The 23,284-nt window shown below is 42.8% G+C and overlaps 1 protein-coding gene across 6 annotated transcripts in view; it reads right to left on the minus strand.

The window, feature by feature from the left end:
* The window catches only part of JAKMIP2 (janus kinase and microtubule interacting protein 2), a 68,540-nt gene extending 48,950 nt beyond the window's left edge, over nt 1-19,590 (minus strand). For 4 of the 6 annotated variants that reach the window (XR_007509718.1, XM_049829854.1, XM_049829855.1 and 1 more), the window contains exon 1: nt 17,162-17,283. The gene's annotated coding sequence lies outside the window, so the exon portion shown is untranslated. Of the gene's footprint in view, nt 1-17,161; nt 17,284-19,448 lie in introns of those variants that run through there. The other 2 variants (XM_049829856.1, XM_049829853.1) reach the window with 2 other exon arrangements.
* Nucleotides 19,591-23,284: the final 3,694 nt, after the last annotated feature.

Below are 23,284 nucleotides of genomic sequence, written 5' to 3' on the forward strand. Positions count from 1 at the left end.
TAACAAGCCATTAAAAAAAAAAAGTTGCACTCCCATCACTCTTGCGTACAAGTGTTCTGAAAACCAAGAGAAACAATCCACAAAACATGATCTCAGAGAAGCCGAAAATCACAACAATGGAAGAATATAACCAATCCCATTTTTAATCTATCAGTACAAAGCTAAGCTTCCACTTGTACAAAATGAAACAAAAAAAATGAGACTAACAAATAAGGTAGCTCTGGGACTTAGTTTCCTCCTCATCTCACTTGAAGACCTGCTGCTATATTTTGGGAATTCCTCGGGCTTCCCAGAAAAACCTGTTTCTTTATGGGGAATCAGTTTCACATAAAGAGACACCAAGCCCAGCAGTGCCTCTGCCCCAACCACTTCTACAGCCTCATGTGCTCTTCCTCCTCCTCCGTGCCCCAAGGGAGCTGGTTTAGGATGGAGGGAGACACGCAGATAGTTAACTGTTAATCACGTACACCCAGGCATCCAGCTATGAGAACATGGGCTCCGGCATTCAGCATTTCCAAACGAAGAAAGTTCACACTTGGGAGCACTGCAGCCTTCCCACCAGGCCAAAGGAAAGAACTATCCACAAGCCCGTACAGACACACCTCTGCACATCTAGGCCCCCTTGTCTCCTGCCTCTTTCTCAGCTGCCTTCTCTCAGCCATCCACCTCACTATCTTCTTTAATCGACTCTCCAAAATGCTGGGCCTACCTGACAACCTCTGCAGTTTCTCATGCTGACAGAGCCCTACCTTCTGCCACGAGAGCCCAGCTCACTGCTAAGTGTGAGAGAGGCTGCCAGCCATGGCTGTACCACAGGCTACCAACAGTGCAGGGCTGCTGCATGCACTCACAAGCGACTGTGGCAATACTCTGACCGCAGGGGCCAGGTTTCAAAAATTGCTTATTTCCAGACATCTTTCCTGTATCAGAAGTAGATGATTCTCAAAATAGCAGGTGATTTTGTCTAAAACTTTTGTCACCTCTTAAGGTAAGCATGCTGGAACATGAAGAATCACAGGCAACAGCCTCCTTGTGGCACAGCAGGTTCACACCACCAGCAGAGCTGAGGCAAGTTGGTTTTTTTGCAGCTGTGTGCACTTTCTAGGTCATCTCCACACAGCACAGCCAGAGGAGAAATAAGGCCTCAGCATACTTAGAAAAAATGCAGCAAATTGGAATTGATCTGGGTGATATGGGAACAAGAACAATTGAAGACTCTGGATCCAAGAGAGCCCAGAGGAGGCCCTGCAAAGCGTGTTCCTCAGGCACATTTTAGCACTGGAAGCCATGTCTTTGTTTTGGTCACTCTGAAGTTTCTGTTTAGATCTAGGGCTGTAGCCGTGATCTCCCTTGAAACCCAGCTGGAATTCTTACTCAAAGGTCAAAGAACACTGGGGTTTATGCCTGTATTTAGCAAGCAGGTTCACATGCAAGCCTGAACAGTAGTTTTTCAGAAAAGCAGTAACATGGCAGTTTCCAAAGAATTTAGAGAATCAAAATCCCTTTAAAACATATCCTAAAGCATCACCCTTCCTTACAGCAAAGCAAAGCGTCTCATGAGCTAAATGTGTATCACTCCTGAATAAGTACTGGGCTGTTGTGCCTCCACACACAAAATCCATAAATTTCTACACAGGAATAACCTTGACTATGAGTGAACAAAAACACACACTGCACCTCTTGAGGAACAAGGAAACCTACATTCCTTCAAAGTGGTAGAGATCACAGTGCAGGCATCTAACAAAAGGCTAAACTAAAAGCAAACACATGCTCATAATAGCCTCTTGCAAGGGCAGAGAAATCAGCTCATCCCAATGACTCTTTCATCATCTGGCCTTCAAACACACAATAGAAATGGACCAAAAAAAATAGACCAAGAATGCCTCCTCCTTCATATTTTTGTGCCCAAATATTCAGTGGAGTTTGGGCCTATAACTCTTCTAGCATTTTCTGAAAATTCCAGCTGTAATATTTTCCATTAAACAAAATCATCATTGGTTGAAAAAACTTTTGTCTCAGCAGTGGTGGGAAAATAGAAAGCATTTAGATTCCCATCCATCAGCGCGCTGCTTGCTCTGACAGGCGGCAACAGAGTATAACCCACTGTTCAGTATATATTTTGTTTTCCGCTCTGTGCCTGATCCACAGAGAACAGAAGTCTCCCAAAGCTACCATCCGTGGGAATGCATGACCAGATTTATAAAGATAATAGTGTGCCAAAACATTCACAAGGGGTTCTCAGCAGTGCTTGGGCTCTAACTCCCATGTGAAGTGGGGACACTTACCTCACGTTTTTAAAAAAATAGCACCAGTCCTGTCTTCACTCTAAATGGTCTAAATAGCTTTAAAATAAATAGTTAGGTCCTACATCCCTGGGTTTACACTTTAATGTCTCAAGTTTAAGAACTAGAAACCTCCAGTTGAGGTCCTAGAAATAACTAGGCAGCAACAGATTACCACTACATCCTCTTGTTTGGTGGCTTCTTTTCCAGTCCACATCTGAGAAGAGTTTTAGTAGCTGATGTCTCAGTAATGGGACAGATGCTCAAGGAACAAAAATGCATTGCTTTTGACAATCTAGTTCTATCTGTCCTGCCAGATTCTGCACTGGGGATGGAGTAATGCTGGACACAGGTACAAACTGGGAGAGGAGTAGCTGGAGAGCAGCCCTGCAGAAAGGGGTCTGGGGTGCTGGTTGGCAGCAGGCTCCGTAGGAGCCAGCAGCGTGCCCTGGCACCCAAGAGGACAAACTGCATCGGGGGGGGGACATCAAACACGGCATGACCAGCTGGTCAAGAGAGGGGACTGTCCCGCTGTATTCAGCGTTGGTGCAGCCTCACCTCAAGTACTGTGTGCAGTGCTGGGGCCCTCAATTTGAGAAGAATGTGGAGGCCCTCGAATGTGTGCAGAGGAGGGCAACCAAGCTGGTGACAGGGCTGGAAGGCATGCCCTCTGAGGAGCAGCCGAGGACTCTGGGTTTGTCTCGTTTGGAGAAAAGGAGGCTGAGGGGCGACCGCATCGCCCTCTACAGCTTCCTGAGGAGGGGACGTGGAGAGGGAGGTGCTGATCTCTTCTCCCTGGGATCCTGGGACGGGACGCATGGGAATGGTTCAAAGGTGCATCAGGGGAGGTTCAGACTGGACATTAGGAAGCATTTCTTTAGAAAGAAGGTGGTCAAACACTGGAACAGACTTCCTAAAGAGGTGGTTGATGCCCCATGCCTGTCAGTGTTTAAGAGGCATTTGGACAGCACCCTTAATAACATGCTTTAACTTTTGGTCAGCCCTGAAGTGGTCAGGCAGTTGGACTAGATGATCATTGTAGGTCCCTTCCAACTGAAATAGTCTATTTTATTTATAATTCCAGAAAGCCTCCAAGGCTATCAAGCTTCCAAATAAATTCTGCTTTCTACCTACAGAATAAGGCAAGATACTGGCCTCTAAATCTAAGGACCAGGCAATGCAAGATGTTAATCACAAGGATTTATTTTTAGGGTGTAGCATCTTACAGTCTGCCACAGGGCGAGAACTGAGTGCCTATGCCTTTAGGGGCATAAGATCCTAGTTTACAAATGCCACAAGGAATGGCAATATCACACAATAGTATAACGACTGGGGTATTAACATCTGGTTGTTAACCATACAAGATAAAATTCTGTATTCACCTTCATTTGATAGCATTATTATTCCCACTTGTGGCTGCTAGCAGAGAGAATATTTGAAGATCTGGTTTCAATGTTGGAAAAGATCTAGTTTATCTTTCTGGAGATGGGCAAAGTGCTGAAAAATGAAGACTGTAAAGAAGGGGGTAGTCCATACTGCAGCAGCAGTGGTGAAGCTCTGCAGGAACAACAATCAGTGCTCTGATGCTAGATTGCAGGCAAGCTTTCCTGTATTATTGTCAGGCTGCACATTAATTTTAATTTTCTACTTACTTCAACTACGAAACAAACAGAATCTATCTCCTGTGCTCAAATAGAAGTAAATAGACCTCCAAATATAAAAGTCTGTTTAACTCAACAAAAACTTGCATGCATCAGTAGGAAGAAGGGAAAGAAAGGAACTTCATTTCCCTGTGCTTTAACCCAAGAGGGAATTTCAAGGCTGTTTCAGTGAACCTGACCAAACCCTCATTTGAAGGTACAGCATTTCTTGTGGTCTTTTACTCATCCCTGTTCTTCTCTAGAGTGCTACAATGACAGCATCAGGACATTATGACAGCAGCTTAATACTAAGGCTGACAGAGAAAGGTCACCTGCAAACTGTAGACCACATTCCCTGGCATGCTCCAGCTGAGGAGTGCTGTTTGTATAACCTGAGAGCAACCACAGACCTTGTTTAGCCAGAAAATCAAGCGGGACTTACATCAATATCACAGAGCAAAGCAGGCAAACTACAGTAACAAATCTCCTTTTAATGGATGGAGATGGATATGACCTACAGAATTCAAACATGTGTTTCAGAACAAAAGGTCCTATTTCAGAAATAATACTTCAGTTCAAATCCAGAGCAGCAATCTCACACACTAATGAATCCTCAGAATTAAGGCTTTCTCACTTAGTTATTACGTAGCATAGGGATAAGACAGAGGAAAAATTAAGATGTAGTCTGTGCCTCAACGATCTTACAACTTGTTCAAAAATCCTACTGCAATTACTGTGTACAAAGTACTTTTCAAAAGACAGAAAAGAATACCCCTTTTCTAACCCCAGATGCTGCTGTCCACTTTGACTGTACAGCACGCATCTGTACAACAGTCATCATGGCCACTTAGTCTGTCATTAATGCATCTCCCAGCAGGCCTCATTACAGAAGAATATATGTATAGCTGTACATTTATAGCAAGAAGAAAGACTCTGCTAATTATGCGACAGCTGCCTAATATGAGGGCCACCAAATACAAGAGGTATCTGAAATAGCAAAACTCTGAGAAACACCTGTGTGAAATAACTTTACAGAGAACCATTGAAAAACTGTTGGACTGAGCTCTCCATTTTCTCTCCCTATAACAAGAAGTTCCGATCAAATAGTTACCCACTTGTCTACGAAACTGCAGTTAAAAAATCTTGCCTGAAATATGAAAAAGCACCTTCAGTTTAAAACTGCTTTACCAGTACATATGTACAGTGCTAAAGTAAAAGGGAACTTTGCCATTGACTGCAACAGAAGCAGAAAGTAGACCAGTATGTCTGCCAGGGTAAATGAATTCATAAGACGCACTTACAGCTGAGCCTCGGGACTTAGGAAAAAATAATGAAACCGGATTCTATTTACTCTTAGAATCTTAATCAGCCATACCGCCTTTCATCTTGACAAATGAATAAATTAATGTACTGATGTTTTTCCTTGCTCTTTGAACAATGCCACACGCATACTAGAATGCTGTAGTGATGGATAGGTAATGAGAGGCTGAGAATTCATAGCTCTGCTTTGACTAAGAACACTTCAGCAGTGTTAACCAGCATTCAGATTATTAATAATAGCATATCTTAATTTCCTCTCCTAAGAGAGATCCAGAGAAGCATCATTTAGACCAATTAGAGTTTAAACATGAAACTGGGTTTAAGGTAAAACATAACTGAACAGCGCCCTTTGCTATATAGGTATTGTCTGGTCTAGATGTATATTGAAGATGGGCACAAGTACCCAACTCATCTCTGCTGAGTAACCTCTCCAATGGACGCTTGGGCTCTTTTCAGTATCACTGCAACTTTCTTTACCACAGACTTGAATGCTAGACAACATATACTGTAATCATAGATGTGTTTGGCATACTAGATTGGGATTCAAATTAAAATAACTTGGAACAAAGTAAAGAAAACTGCAGGGCAAGCTGGAGAGAAGAATAGAAAATATTCACTAACATGTGCTGCATTCTTTTAAGGGATATGAATACACAATTCAAAGTGGTGATTTATCAGACCCAGCCATAAGAGTCCTAAACCACCTTGGGTTATTGTGAAAAGCAAGAACAGACTCAGCAGTCTCCTCTCAAAATAGAAATTCCTCATTCCAGATAGGAAAAAGGTATCTGAGCTAAGAGATCTATGAAGTATCTTTGGATTGAAAGCAAAAAAAGTGAAACAAATGCTGCCCTACGAAGTTAAGTGTAGCTTTGGGTGAATTGCTAGTGTAGGCTATAGCTGGTACACAGTGGCTGAACTTTGCTGTTGAGAAATCCTATGTTTCTATTTGTGTGATAGAAGTTTATCGAGGGAAAAAAAATGAAAACCAATCATGATTACAATTTACATTTAAAAGAAATATTTGTTTTAAATAAAAGCCTATATCTACACATAAAATATATAGTCAAGTATTTTGGATAATTGTATCACCCCAGGTTTCTGTTTTATGAGGCACATCAAGCTACTGTAGGCATATTGTACAGATTTCTGGAATTAAACATGGTATGCGCAACACTGCTTTATCAAGAAGCAGCAAGTCAAAACATTGCAGAATAAACTGTGCTCAGGCACAGTTTTATGATCTCATTCCACATGGTGGAATTTCAAATACTTAATACGTTTTCTGCCTTTCCAATGCAGGAAGTAAAGCATGTCAATTATTTCACCACTTCTGTAGTAAAATAAAGCGCGGGGTGCGTGTGTGTGTGTGTGTGTGTGAAGTGTTAGCCATATTGCTAGCTATTATATTTGCTCCCAGTTACTAACAGGATAAAATGAAGTGTATGCATAATTGTGAGGAAGTGGTATTCATGGACTTTGAGCCCCACACAGGGATGTGCCCCATGTAATTTTATCATATCCCACAATGCTAAGATGCAACTGCAGTAATAAGATAGGAAAGGTGTATGGTTTTAAAGTGAAAGAGGGTTGGTTTAGATTGGACATAAGGAAGAATTATTTTATTTTTTTTTTTTTTTTTTTTTTTTTTTTACAATGAGAGTGGTGAGACTCTGGAACAGGTTGGCCAGAGAAGCTGTGGATGCCTCATCATCAGAATTGTTTAAGGTCAGGAGCTTTAAGTAACCTGACCTAGTTAAAGATGTCCCTGCCCATGGCAGGCAGGTTGGACCTAGATGATCTTTAAAGGTCCCCTACAACCCAAACCATTCTATGATTCTATGACCTGAAGATGGTGGCTTTTTCCTAGGTAGATGTTAAAAGATTCCCTGAAGTTTCCATGTTTCCTAGATCACTCTTTGGTAGTGCTGCATTTTTCACTAGTAGAATCACTGAGTTTGCAGAATTCTAATTTGGGCAATAGTTTGGCACTTCCCATATATACATAGGGGATTTGATATCATTTTCTTTAGCACTACAGAGATTATTTCTGTCAAGTCTTAAGCGACAGAGGACAATGCTTTACTAGAACTGGATGAAATGTTTCAGTTATTTGTTAATACCTTGACTGTTCCCTGCCATCCATACCTCCTTTTTCCAGGTCCTTGAAAAAAGATATTTTAATAATGAACACATTAAAAACTATTATTTTACTTTCTGTCTCTCCTACCTGCAAAGGATGTCACAGAAGATTTTTTTTTTTTCCCCAAATGGCATCTTCACCTTAAGCCTATGCACATCCCTAACGAATTATTCTAGTTAAGATTTTAAGTTCTTTTAAGTGATCAGAATCTTCACTAAGAAATATAAAATTGCACTTCATGGAGGAAATTTTCATTATTAGCCATATAAGAGACTTATTTGACATCTCATATGTACTGTTTATACAGTTGTGAAATAGATGGCCTCCATTTGCCAGTAAATATTCTCTTCAGGCACCCACGTTTAAAGACCCAAAGGAAAATTTATTGTGCTTTTGGCAAGCTGTGTCCTCCAGGAGCTCTAAGTGCATATCCTGTTTTTAAAAACACATGTGCCTGTAGAGAAATCAAAAATAAGTAGCTTCAGCAGCCACTAACCATGCTTCCTTGGCATCTCTCAACGGTTAATATATCACAAATACAAGCATAACATAAGTGACTTGATGGCAAATGCCCTTCTCCTAAGACTTCTCAGAGGGCTGTGTGTTCATGGGAAATAGAAATGTATTCCCAATTGATGAGAAAGTGCACCCAGCTACCATGAGGGCAAAAGAGGATTAGACATCTGTGTACTTTTGCACATGTCAGAAAAATTGAGCAGTTCTTCAACGTATGATAGCTCCTTTTAGATAGGAGGTATTCTTAGTCACTTTTAGAAGCAATAGTTTAGATATGGGCAATTGCATTGGTACAATAAACAAAGAGACAAGCCATCCTAAGCATAGATTAGGCTAGAATTAGGAATACAAAATGTTGACCAAGAGACAAGCATGTATTTATGCATTAAAGCGCCACATGGAAGTCCACCGTCATAAGAATATTTACTGACATGCAATAGAAAAAGTATAATATTTTGTCGTATTGCTAAAAGTAATGAGAAACACTAGGCTTGTATTTTTGTTTCCAAACCTAAGCACTGTGCTTTATTTTCTTGGTAAACATTATTTACTTATTTGTCCCCCCGAAAACCCCAGCATCATCAATAAAGAAAATACAATTATCTGCACAATAGATCGAGATCTTCAGAGCCCCATAAGTTCACAATACGACCCTATTAACCAAAGGGCTGCATCTGTCCCTAAAATTGTACTGACCCTATTGAGTCTGAAGGCATGAAATTCTAGACCAGATCATGATTAATACTGTAAGACAAATCCGCTCTGTGTAATTTCTAAATCCTTCCCCTTCTCAGCATTAAAAAAATTAGAAAGTCCTGCAGGATGGGGGAGGGAAGAAAAGGGGTCAAATCTAAGTAGATTTCAATATAGTCTCAAAATCTATAGCTGGTTTAAAACAAATTCATAGTTTATGTAGTATGGAAAATCCTGAAAAATTAAGAATTTCCCTGCCTAACAGAAAAGAAATGGAAACTTTGATACTTCTCTCTTGGAAATACTGAAACTGTCTTATTAAATTGCCCTGCTATTGTGAAATCAATGCATCATTGTTGAGAATACTATTTTGATCTATATACTGTCACACTTAAAAATGAAACAGCTGTGTCAAAATCAAGCAACTCCATCAAACCAAGTTGCTTCAGTTTAGAATACCTGTGAGTTTTGTGAATATTTAGTAAATAAATCTGCCATCAACTAGTTGTTTGGCAGAACAGCTTTTACAGCATAATGAAAAAAATCCTAACAGAGAACAGCCACTCTTCCCCAACTTACATTCTCAAGCTGATCTAGAGAGTTGCAAGAAAGACTTGCTTCTTCCATCACACATTAAGGAAAGCAGACTGAAGAAGCTGCAAACACTTGTCAGATTGGATTCTAATGTGCAGTATCACCAAACACTTTTGATAACCAAATCATCATCGCATGCTAATTCTGGAAAGGACTCTGCCTCAATAAGTTATTGTCAGGCCAGTCTCTTGACAAGTTTGGATTTTGTGGTCTCACTGAATCTAGGCTGCGCTCAAGAACCTCAGTGGCATTTGTCTAAGTGCTGATGTTCTCCTCGTAGCAACAGTAAGGTGCTTAATGCAAATCTGCTCACTATTCATACTAGCATACTTGATTCTGTGAGGTGTATCAAAAAGGAAGACGTGTCAATGGACTCAGGATTTCCAGCACGGGGGGGGGGGGGGAGGGGTCAGTTTCAGCTCCTCTGTGCATGAGAGAACAACAGAAACATGAGCAAACACTGCGCAGTTCAGCACAACCGACAATCACTACTCAACCGTATTTAGAAGTTAATAGCTCAGTGAACTGTCAATACTAACCTGTTCCATCAACAATGAGAAACAGGGCATATGCGACCAAGTATGCTTACTTACTCCCCCTATTTCAGAGTGATATTCACCTTTCTCAGAAGTCCCTACCACAAAGGAAGAAAATACTCCAGCAAGGATGCTGGTACAAGCACTAGCTCATATCTTCTGTCCATTTCAAGGGATCAACTAATCATCTGTAACAAAGCAGATCAATCCACTTTCCATTCTCTGACTGAATCCTCCGAAATCTGCAAAGTCTCAGGAGAAAGTTTCTGGGGATAACGTAGTACCTATAATATCAGGGAGGGACTATCAGGAATTCTTGAACTGTCTCATTTGTGTAATCATCTATGTTCTACTAAAGAGGAATTTGTCACATGGGCAAGTTATTTTGTCACTACTGAGCAAGTCACTTATATCTGAAATTGCAATTAAAAGAAAGGGGCTTTTATTTTTCTTGCCCATAGGAAGGGTCTAACCCCACCTGAGCTCGCTCTAAGGGTCATATTTCAATTTCAGTTATACTTTAATTTTCTGCTTTCTGAGCATAAGAGCAGATAGGGACCACAAGTCATATACATGCTCCTCCCAAAGCCCTGCTATCAGACACTTGGCTCTGCTCAAGGAGAAGGTGACACTGGTTCCACTGTGAAGTGGATTTAGCTATGCGAACAAGCAGAAACTCTACTCTAAACTTGTTTTCTTTGGGGCCCAGAGCCAGCATTTCAGCTCTTGCCAAGATAATGATTAACATGCTAATTCGGAACTCTGCTGACCCAACTCTCCACCAGAAAAGGGTGCTGGGATTCACATTAGGTAAACCCTGATTTTTCCAATCAAGAGTGCTGATCCAAGCACCCTGGCTCTAGATCCCAGTGCTGACTCTAGAACCAGAGCTTCAGAACACGGCAAGTCAAAATCCCAAATCAAGCCGTTATGCCTTTCAATTAGAGAAGTTTGATGGCAGTTCAGGAATACAAACTGATATCCACCCCATGTCAGACAAAAAGACAACTTCTTCTGCATGTTTTCATCAAACAAAACTCTGTGGCCTTTAGTAGTTCTTCCCTGGGTTTGCAGGTTCTTAATGCAAATTAAGAAAACTAATGCAAATACCACTGTGAAGGTTTTTCATCCTCAGCAAGTCCTTGTGGCCTTTATTTGCTTCACCATCTCTGCCAACAATCTGCAACAATTTTGAGATAGACATTTTCTACTCCCACAAAATGGTGACACTCCCTTGGAAATAGAGGAGTACTTCCAGTGCTTACCTGCTGGAAATTTCATCCCAGTAACTAGACTGGATTCATGCTTGTTCACTGATCTGGTCTTAAGCAATATTTTAAGGAAATAACATTTCCACATAAGCCAATTCCCATCACTGCAACAATTCTGTTAGCTACAAGGGGAACACTGGCCATACAAAATTCCCTGTCTCTCCAAAGCCATGTCATGATTCATGAAAACTGTGATTAAAGCATGATGTACACGATTTTAGTATGATGTCATAATTCAGCATCCCAAGATGAACCCAAAAACTCAGCTCAGACTTGCTGCAAATAATCTGCAGCATTTATACAAGTCTGATCCATATTTCTTTTGATAGTGAGAACATGGCAGATGTCACATGCCAGTAGTTTATGTGTTTTATTCCCCCAAATGGTGATAAACAGCTCTTCAGAACAAATCCTAACAACCCCCTGCTTTTGACTGCACAAAAATCATAGTATTGTAGTCAGATTTTTAATCAATACCACAATAATTTTCAGGAATATTAAAAACCTTTGGAACCAACTCACAATATCCCTTGGATTCGGGGCTCCGCACAAGGAATACAGGATGAATCTGGTGCTGCTAGGCCGCTCATGCTAAAATTACCATTGGCCCTTGCTCTAAAACATGCACCAAAAAACTCTATCCAAGTTGCTGGCAACTCCATGGAAACAGTCAAAAGGGGACAGAAGCATTATTGTTAGCTGCAGCGAAGCTGAGGAGATTTGTTAAACCAATATTCTAGTATTCTCTGGCTAAAATACCATCCGTCTCTTTTTCATACAATTATTTCCCTAGAAGTTGCCATAACACAATGCACACTGAGAATAACACTACCAGTGAAAACATGAAATCCTGCACTAACCTGAAAGGAAACAGAATTTTTTTGGAATCAGTATTTTTCAGCATGAGATTTACATGGACACAGATTAGACACACTATTTAAGAATGGCAGGAATGTCAGGAAAAGGATGAACTCTATCAACCTGCCCAGCTCATTGCACGATGGGGGTCTAAGAAAACATTTCACTGGTTTTGTACTCTGAGCATTATTCAAGCCCCATTTTTAGTTTACTAAAAAGATGGTTTTGTAAATGTATTTCACACAAGTAGGGCCACACTCAACCATTGCCAGAGACAACATGTACAGCCTGAAAGAGAAACACTGCAGTTCCCAGAGTTTATAGTATCATGCTCTCCTTTCTTTGATTTAGATTTTAACAAGATAGCAAAACCATCTTTTATTTAGTTGAAATGCATATAAGCAAGAAAACAACAAAGTGAGGGCAAGTTCATGCCCCATATCTTTCTTATGGAAACCCTTCCTTTTCTTTCTTTTAAGGCCATAACCGTGATTATCTATTGTCTTACAGATATCAGAGGATATCTGTATTCACTACTAAAGATTGTCAGATATTTAAGTAATTTTTCTATTTAAAGTAACAGGGTTAATTTATGAAAGTTTATCCCATTTTTAGCTCAGCTCTTGCTACAGCCAATAAAGGTAGATAGTGATGTCAGAACGAATAAGAAAAATCTGCATTCTGACCTCCCACATTCACTTTTAACAATGTAGATCTCCACAATGAATTGTTTTCTTTTCTGGACACCTTACTTACAACCAGATTACTACCTTTGTGCAGTTTCTTATCAGTTTGCAGTACAATATCACTTCAAAACATGTATTTTCTTCTCCCACCCTGCCTTGCAGAACTTCATGCACACATTGCTCTGATTTCCCATGTCCTGTATTGCTCTTACCCTTTCCTTCTGTCACCTGGGAAAAGAATCTGAACATTCCTTTTACCAGGGAAGCTCAGCAAAAACTAAGCCAACATGAATTACAGCTTGTCTCTTCACATCAGCTTTTCAGCAGAAATGGAAACATGTATATGAATATCCCATCAGCCATTTCTATCCCTCTTTTAGAGTCAAAAAATACCTTTAAAAATACCTTTACAAATAAAAACTTTACAAGCAACATTAACTAGAAACACTCAAGATTATTCACTTCCAAATACACTGTGACCAGAGTTGGTCGTCTTCCTTTCTGAATTGTTGTGATTCTTACCCTTCTATCATATGTTGAAAGATGGGTTCCTTCAACATCCTGAGAGTCTGTGAGCTCTTTAACAATGGTCCAAAACAGGACTTTCACCGGATAACACTAGAAATAATCTTTTCCATCAATGGCATTGATCAGCTGAGGGACAAGTAACTGTCATTCCCTGTCCTCGCAACAAAACAAATCAAATGAAAACATACCCCATAACACCATACATGCTGACTTGGGTAGTTCTACTCATAATGGAAAGAATAGGACTCGACAAATAAACAACCAGGATAAAGTGAAACTCATGTTAAATGTAGAATTTATTCTTACAGCTTACTACTATAAAACTACCCCTGAAATCTACAGGATAATTTTTAGCTGAACTGTGCTGCTTTAAAAATGGAAGCATCATCTAGTATTGATCAGGGGAGCAGCATTCTCCTCCCACGTAAGCAGGTGATGGGTCATGTATGAACCACCATCTCAGCTGGCAAAGATGTAAGCATGAAATACCACCCATTAAACCCAGCTGAAATGCTGGTTCATACATGACATGGCAAAGTACAAAAATATTAAAAGGTTTCACTTATAAGACATTCAGGATGCTCTCTTGAACACACAGATTTCCATTAAGGCTGCATCTGAAACCAGAAAAATATCTTACGGTTATTTTAGAGAGATTTTACTAGGCAATAAGCAATTGTATATAATTTCAAATCAATTTCCAAGGACAATGCTTACATCTTCATTGAGTTCACCTAACACAGGCTACCACAGAGGTCACCAACACTGACTGCACATTCCAAGAAAACAGCAACATGTAGGTCATGCTGTGACCTACAAAAATACGTGATGCAATTCAAAAAGGATCTGCTAACACAGAACCTTACAAACACAGGCTGAATACCACTAGGTCAGTAATACCACTGTATATGCATGTATGTTTATTAGGTATCAGTTGTGCCTCTGAAACACTTACTGCACACACTCTAAACTTACAGGTTCATTCTTAAAAGCATTTCCAAATTAATTAATGCAACCTTTTGCTTAGTTATAAGCTACCACATAGTAACCAACACAATTATGCTTTCGGCTGTAAATTACTCAATGTTCTTCAAGTGCAACAGTCCCCGTATACTCTTTGTTTGTGTAAGACTGATTATAACTGATTATAATTTCCCATCAGAAAGGGGAGATGAGAAGGGGATATTACTATGGGTTGTATTAAATTAAAGCAGATTCTGCTAGCTGATTCCCAAAAATGACTGCATCTTGTTTTGTTTCTCACCAACGTACAGAGACAGAATAGAACAGCTTGCAGAACCTTAACTATTAAGTACAAATAAACACAGCGTAAAAACCCCCATGGACTCATCTACAGATAACAGAACTTCAAGAACAAAAATAACATTCATGTTCATGAAAAAATATAAGTGTATAATATGTATTTGTACAATTTTAAGTCTTTCTAAAATTAATTACTAAAATATCTGTATACCAAGCCTACCCCAAATACATGCAAAACAGTAATTTCTATCACCTGTAACATTAAGACTTCTAAGGCTTTTGCATACACCATAGAAATGAATAATGAAAAATATTTCTGCATCCATTTTAAAAGAAAATTAACTTAGTAAATTTTTGCAAACCAGCACACATGCAGCAAAAAGAAAAAAAAAAAAATCCAGAAACCCTGACTCCCCCATTTCTCCCAACTTTATTTGCTCACTCATTATTGATTACCCTAAACCACCTGGGACCGCAATGCAATTTTCAACAGCTGTTTCTTCTTCTTTTCAGTTTTAATTTCCATGTTATACCTTTTGTTTATAGTTCATGCAATGTAAGGTTTAACAAGTCTTTCCCCTAAACACTTAAAAGAATATTATAATAAACAATTTCAACAAAATTTAACAAATAGCTTGACAAATGGAGCACAGCTGTTAAATGGTAACTGTGAGAGCTTTTCTCCTAGGTGGAGATGAGAGGAATGCATAAAGTGACAATGGGAGACAACATGCATTTTAGCATCAGCTGTTCTCAATTAAAATAATTAATTTTGTTATTTTCGATAACATAATCTGAGATAATGTTATACTTTGCATTATCATTTTTAACATAAAAGAAGACCTGGCATACCATAGCAGCTCTTCTATCTAAACAATTTTCTTAGGTACATCAGTCTATTATTCATCACAAAGTTACATTTCATCTAAAGTTAGAAATGCAATTGTGGTCTATCCAGTCTTCATTTGTATTCCTTATTTACTGGTGTTTGTTAAACTGTTAACTAAGAGGATTTCATTACACAGCTGTGTAGTGCATTCATTTGCCTCTTTCTTGTTTAACTATGTGATGTGGATGGTCACATATACCAGTTCACTTTGCTTCTCTTCTGACAATAGCTGGTTCATACTATTTAACGTAGGGAACTGGCTGTGATATCTACATGTGATCTTCCAGATAAAACACAGGTCAAAGTTTCCAGGATGTGTGACAGTTTCTCAGCTACCCACCAGTGATCCAAATGCATGGCAAGCAAATCATAGAGCACCATAAATTTTAGTGAGATAAACTGAAAGTGCTTGCATGTCATTATTTTTCCTTTAAAGTTCATTGGATGTTTTAGAATCGAAACTGCAGACTGTGATCCACACTGTTTTTCTGTCATTTACAAAGAAGCTATATTTATGCTCATTTAACCTGACAGCATTCAGTATGGCTAGACCATAGAGCCTTTTCATGACTCTTCCAACTTGCTGTTGAATTTTCTATCTAGAGCCCCACCTCCTGAAGCAAAGATTTCTAGTCCTCATATTTTAAAGGAGAAATTCAAATAGACCTTAAAAGATACAGAAACTAGAAGTACTACAAAAAATTACATTTTTCTACCTTCATGGATTCTGGATATTGAGAGCTGATGACACAGAGAATTGCACAGATGCTTTGCACAGATATAGATGATTACTAAAGAGAAGGCAGCAGAGAATCCATCTCTGAGGATGGGAAGATAAATTTGTTACAATCTGGTAAGGACCAGATCTTCAAGTAATATAGATTTATAGAGGAACTTCGAAGAGGTTACCTGCTGGGAATTTGAGCAAGCTATTGATCTAGAAACACATAATACAAAGATGCTATTGTAAATTCAAGTAAAATAGTAGGTTTTTAAAGCAAAAACATTTGTTTTGCAGTCTTGTAACCCAAATATTGCATTGCCATGCTCAAAGATTAAAGAGAAATCTGATGCAACCCAGAAGATACAAAGAATGACTGACTAGAAAGTGATCCAAAATTCAGGTATCTGGTAAGGTATATTTTGCTGCCTCACAACTTCACAAAGCAAATAGAAAGCACAAATATGGACCACAATGAAGCATAACCATGACTCACTAATGAAAGCCAAGTTGTAAGCATCTTCAGCCTCCCATAGTTTGGTTAAAAAGAAGAGGGGGAAAAAAAAAAAAGAAGTTATAATTAACAAACTACTTGGATTTCAACTGCTCGAATTACACCTGAGTTATACCAGCCTTATGATAGTAGAATCTATCACCATACCTTTTTTTACAGTTGGAAGGCTATTTTTATACACTTTTTAACCACAGTATCAACTGTCTATCAAATGGATGAACAGAAACAAAAATTGAAAATTATTCTGGGCATCATTTTGCCAGTTATGTTTCACAGCATTTTCCTGACTTGAATACCCTAAGGTCACTTATCCTTTGTAACAACAGAGAAATTATGCAGCACCTTTCCAGCTACATTAAGGTCTTGATAATAAAAGGTCTACCAGAGCCCAGCATACATTTACAAATTACAATAGCCAATCACCTCCTTACCACACAACCATGTTTTAGCTGTACCTTATGTTCAATTGCTAATAAGTAGGATACAGAAGTCCTTATTCAGAAGATTATTTAGCTGGGAATGGCCTCTGGAAACAGAGGGATTATCAGAAGCCACTGAAGGTGACAGGGACAAGATTATCAGACGGGAGGCTGAGGCAATGCATTAGCGTTTGCAGTTATCACAGAGCCTGAAGTTAAGCTTGGGGTGGACACTGTGGAAATACCTGGCTCGAATTCATCTCCAAGGTGAGGACCACGTTTCTCTACCTTAGGCACTAAGAGAACAGTCAGTCCAAGATCAGCAAGTCAGAAAGGTTGCAGCATCTGTCACTGGCAGCCTGGTCCTTTCAGCTAGGAGCTCTGCTGACAACCAGAGAATCCCAGCAGTCGACCACATCGCCACAGTTCTGGGAAAGGGACATGGCCAAAGGTGCAATTACATCAACAGCTCCTAGTAGCCACCTCCACCAGGCAAATCCTATGGAAATCCCATCAGAAACTTTCCTCCCTGAGGCTCCTGCTTGGGATTTTGCTCACTGTGGAAGCAAAGGTGGAACTGGCTGCAACCCCGTTAACCTGATTAGAATCACAGAATATCTCAAGTTGGAAGGCACCCATAAGGATCATGGAGTTCAACTCCCTGCTCCTCACAGGACTAGCTAAAACTAAACCATACGACTAAGACCATCGTCCAGACGCTCCTTGAACTCTGACCGGCTTGGTGCTGTGACCACTTCCCTGGGGAGCCTGTTCCAGTGACCGACCACCTTCTCGGTGAAAAACCTTTTCCTAACGTCCAACCTGAACTTGACCTGACGCCGCTTCATCCCATTCCCTCGTGTCCTGTCACTGGTCACCAGAGAGGGGAAACCAGCACCTTCCCCTCCGCTGCCCACCTTGAGGAAGGTGCAGACTGCGATGAGGTCCCCCTTCAACCTTCTATTCTCCAAGCTGAACAAGTCAAGTGACCTCAGCTGCTCCTCAAAAGTCTTGTTCTCAAGACCTTTCACCATCTTGGTCACCCTGTTCTAGACACACTCTAATAGTTTGATGTCCTCCTTGTATTGAGGTACCTATGGTGGCTTTTGATTGCTATAGAACTACTTATAGGGCACTTGTGTCTTACACCCTCTTCAACAATTACCAGCTAACCACTCTCAGACGTCACCAATATCATAACCATTCCCGGAGAACCTCTTAGAATCACCAGATATTTACCTCACTCAAGCACCAATCTGAACCTGGTCAAGTGCCAGCAATGCTAGCATTTACAGCACAGCAGGCCTGGATTTGAAATTCGTATGTAGAGCAGCAGGCCAGATCAATAGAAACAAAACCTGAGTCAGAGCAGAACCAATAAACCTCACGTTACTGCCTGAAAAAGAGACAAAACATTCTCCTGATGAGCCACCCAGACTGCTAGACCAGGCATGATATGTGCACCAGTGCAGAATTTGACCCAGCAAATAAGAGACATTGAGAATGGGAGACTCCAACATGTCACCTTACAGTGATGCATAGGACAGTATCAGAATGCAAATGTTTAAAACAAATACATCTCATTCATTTTTTTTCCTTACAACAGTTCAAATTAAACTTGTTAAATACATATTTCTCTATGTTCCCAGCCTATAAGGTATACTTAGCATCTTTCATATATTTGCATTCACAGCAAAAAATAGAAACCAACTACAAATGAGTATTCAGTGCCATAAGATATCCCAAATGCATGATCTAGATCTGTCCTAAGTAGCCATAATGAAATTGAGGGACGGCAATCCACTACTTTAAGAATAAATTGCACATCAGTCCAAGTGGCATGTTTCATCAGTTAACGGCTGTGAAAAAAAAGCATGTGTTGCACGTACAAAGAGATGCATCTTGCAGGGTCTGCGTTTGCAAGAGAGAACGTCTTCACACGCACAGCCACAAATACACCAACCCTGACACCCCAAGACGCACACAGGAGCGTTTCTAAAAAGACATGCTCGGCAGGAAACCCTGTGAAATGCTGTGCGGATCATGGAACGGGCAAAGACGCACCGCGAGTAAAAATAAAGCAGGGGAGCGCCTTCACAGCTGCTCTCCGCTCAGCTGCGCTGACTACCCCCCCAGATGCCATCTCACCGAGGCCCAGCCCGGCTCCGCCGGCTGCAGCCTCCGCACAGCGCGCTCAGCCCTGGAAAAGCCCCTTCCTTTGTAACCAGCAATCGCACCCAGTGCACGGCGCTCAGCGCGGGGAAGGCAGGATAATGACCAACCTGGAACACAATAGTGCGGGACCGGAGAGAGCCGAGGTAGCTGCGGGCACGGCGCTGCAGGCTGCGCCCTGCCACACCTCTGGCTCCATCACCAGCTCCATCACCTCCGCCTCCTGCCCACCTCCATCGCTCCCTCTCCCCCGCCACGCCGCCGCCGCCGCCCCGGCCCCTCACCCCGCGCCGCCGCCCTCGCCCCGGCCCCCCCACAGCCGGCCGAGGTCATTGTTCCGCCGCGGCCGCCGCCGCCGCGGGGACCGGGCGACCCCCCTCCGCCTACCGCCGCCGCTGCTCACCGTGCCGCGGCCAGGAGAGGATGCCGAGCGGCGAGGGACGAGCACGGCGCATCCATATTCCCGCCGCCGCGGCGGCTCCAGCACCGGCCCCGCCGGCCTCCTGCGCGCCGACGCTGTGGGCGGGCGCCCGCCCCGCCGCCTCCCCGCGGCGGAGGCCTGCGCTGCCGGGCCGGGGTCTGCGGCAGGCCCCGCCCCACCTGCCGCCGCAGCGCCGCGCGACCGGCCGCCATGGCAACGCCGCGGCGGAGCGGCGGCGGCGAGGGGACCCGCGGGGCGAGTCTGGCCGGCGGGAGGCGGCGGCAGCGCCCGCGGAGGGGCTCCGGCGACACCGCCGGCCGCCCCCGCGACCACCGGCGGGGGAGGGGGGGGGTGTCTGTCAGGGCGCCGAGCGCGCCTCAGCCCCGGCGGGGCGGTGTGGGACCCGCTCGGGGCGGGCCCGGCGACGCCGGCCGGGCGGGCGGTCGCTGAGGCTGAGGGGCCTTCGCCCTCCGGCTAAGAGCTGGGGCGGCACGAAGCGGCCGGAGCCTGGGGCGGGGGGGGGGGGCCCACGGCGCTCGGGAGCTCCCCCGAAGTAGAAATCTGGCGTAGGCCGGGGGCGAGAGAGGGCCTAACGTCCCCGCAGCCGGAGTCGCACCTCGGGCCCAAAAAGCGCCTTCCCGAAGGAGGGAGCTGCCAGCGAGGCAGGTGTCAGGCCGGTGTTCCCATCACGTTCTGGGGAGTGAGCTCCAGCCCAGGCTGAGTCGATCAGGACTGTTCATGTATGCCCATGAACTGCAGAAGCAGTCATGCTCCTGCGTAGCCCAGATGTCAGTGAGGCACTCGTGCAAACAATGACCGCAGAAGCCCCTGCTCTTCAGGTTCTTCAGAAGCTTCCTCATCTCCATCCTTCTGGAGACTGACAGAGAGGTCCCTGGAAGAAGTCGGTAGACTGACAATAAAAAACACACCAAGAATTCCAATCGTTATCCTTCTGGCACTTTACAGAGAAGGTACGTATCGCTGTTAGACCTAGTCAGAGAAGGTGTTCGTTTTTCTGCAAAGGTAGACTCCTTTTTGTAGGCAAAGTGAAGACAACTGTTGCATTTTTGGGGTCTTTTTTCTAATCACAGCAAAGTGCAGGAAAAAACATTCATGGAAGCAAAAAGATAGTTTAGTTGGGTACTGGATTTGCAGGTTATCTCCGTTCTGTAAAGTGGTTCCCTAGTCAGTGGCAATATCAGAACAAAACTAGTGACAAAGGCTGAATTTTGAGTCCTCCAGCCTGAACACCAAATTCTGTCAGAGTCCTCCTTAATATCTAGTTCTTAGGCCTCACATTAAGTGCCAGTGTTTCAAACTTTTACCATGAAATCTTCCAGAAAACAAGAAGGAAACCTGGCACTAGCAGCAGAGGTCTCAGAGTAAAGAGTCTGGCACCGTATACCTGACTCATGGCTGACCAGTTTGTCCTGGCTTCAGCTTTCTCACCTGGAAAGCGGGGGCATTTAGTTTTTCTCAGAGTTGTGTAAGAGATTCAGTTAATTTTTTATTTTTTTTTTCATTTTGTTTGGCAGGATCTCTAATATAATGCCAAGGGATCCACTTGAGCATTAGATGCATATAATACAGCCTAACACTTACCAAAGAGTGCAATAGTTCCTCTGTTCAACCCCATGTGTACTCTGTCCTTATGCACCTGAACCCACCTCAAAAGGAAAAGCACTTGCCATTTACATGGCAAGCTCGAAGAGCCTGAAGTGGTAGATGCTATAAGTGGGCTTTATAGAATTACAGTGTTTTCATAAAAAATATGCCATGGGCAGTTAACACAGTCAGTGATTGAAAAAAGCTGCAATGCCCAAAATAAAGCCAAGTTCTGTTTTTTAAAAGCTGCTGTCTGTATATGCCTAGCCTAAATGTTTTATTTTTCATGTCATGGTTACTGACTGAATAGCTCTGGAAATGGCCTTCTGAAAGACCAGTACAGTGGCTGCACAAGATAAATGGAAGATCTGAAGTATATAAAAAAGGGAAAAAACAACTGTGAAGAATACTAAGGCATATTACATAGCATGACTTCTCTCGGACTGCAGGCACTGTAAACTGTAAAATTAACCTAACAGGTTCTGGCAGGGTCAGTTCAGTGTCCTGATGACGGAAGGATCCTGTGGCAAAGAGTCAGCAAAATAGCTTGTAGGCCCCTTCTGCTGTCGGCAAGCTCCCTGGGAGGCAAGGCTGTGGTGTCACAGAATTGTAGAATGGTTTGGGTTGGAAGGGACCTTACAGATCATCTCGTTCCAACCCCCCCTGCCATGGGCAGGGGCACCTTCCACTAGACCAGATTGCTCAAAGCCCCATCCAACCTGGCCTTGAACACTTCCAGGGATGGGGCTCTCTGGGCAACCTGTTCTAGTGTCTCACCACCCTCACAGTAAAGAACTTCTTCCTAATATCTAAATCTACCCTCTTTCAGTTTAAAACCATTACCCCTCATCCTATCAGTACATGCCCTGATAAAGAGTCCCTCCCCATCTTTCCTGCAGGCCCCCTTTAAGCACTGGAAGGCTGCTATAAGGTGTCCCTGAAGCCGTCTTTTCTTTAGGCTAAACAACCTCAACTCTGTCAGTCTGTCCTCATAGGGGAGACGCTCCAGCCCCCTGATCATTGTTGTGGCCCTCCTCTGGACCCACTCAAGCAGGTCTATGTCTTTGTTATGCTGGGGGCCCCAGAGCTGGACGCAGTACTGCAGGTGCGGTCTCACCCAAGCAGAGCAGATGGGCAGAATCCCCTCCCTCGACCTGCTGGCCACACTGTTTTTGATGCAGCCCAGGATGCAATTGGCTTTCTGGGCTGAAAGCACACATTGCTGGCTCATATTCAGTTTTTCATACCTCAGTACCCCCAAGTCTTTATCTGCAGGGCTTGTTTCAATCTGCTTATTGCCCAGCCTGTATTTGTGCTTGGGGTTGCCCCGAACCATGTGCAGGACCTTGCACTTGGCCTTGTTGAACTTCATGAGGTTTGCATGGGCCCACCTCTCAAGCCTGTCAAGGTCCTTCTGGATGGCATCCCTTCCCTCTAGACTATCAACCACCCCACTCAGCTTGTTGTCATCTGCAAAATTGCTGCACTCAATCAATCCCACTGTCCATGTCCCTGACAAAGATGTTAAATAATACTGGTCCCAATATGGACCCCTGAGGGACACCACTCATCACTGGGCTCCACCTGGATATTGAGCCATTGACTGCAATGCTTTGAGTGCAACCATCCAGCCAATTCCTTATCCACCAAGTGGGCCACCCATCAAATCCACGTCTCTCCATTTTAGAGACAAGGATGCTGTGCAGGACAGTATCAAATGCTTTGCACAAGTCCAGGTAGATGATGTCAGTCACTCTTCCCTTATCCACCAATGCTGTAACCCCATCGTAGAAGGCCACCAAGTTCATCAGACACAATTTGCCCTTAGTGAAGCCATGTTGGCTGTCACCAATCACCTCTCTCTTTTCCATGTGCCTTAGCACTGTTCCCGGGAGGCTCTGCTCTATGATCTTGCTGGGCACAGAGGTGAGACTGACCTGTTCCCCAGGTCTTCCTTTTTTCCCTGTTTAAAAATGGGGGTTATGTTTCCCCTTTTCCAGTCAGTGGGAACTTCACCAGTCTGCCACAACTTTTCAAATATGATGGGTAGTGGCCTAGCAACTTTCATCTGCCAGTTTCCTCAGAACCCTCAGATGCATCTCATCAGGTCCCACAGACTTGTGCACATTCAGGTTCCCTAGATGGTCTCAAACCTGATCTTCTCTAATGGTGGGAGGTTCTTCATTCTCCCAGTCCCTGTCTTTGGATTCTGT

The sequence above is a fragment of the Accipiter gentilis genome, chromosome 26 (assembly GCF_929443795.1).
Source record: "Accipiter gentilis chromosome 26, bAccGen1.1, whole genome shotgun sequence".
NCBI classification, from domain to species: Eukaryota; Metazoa; Chordata; class Aves; order Accipitriformes; family Accipitridae; genus Astur; species Astur gentilis.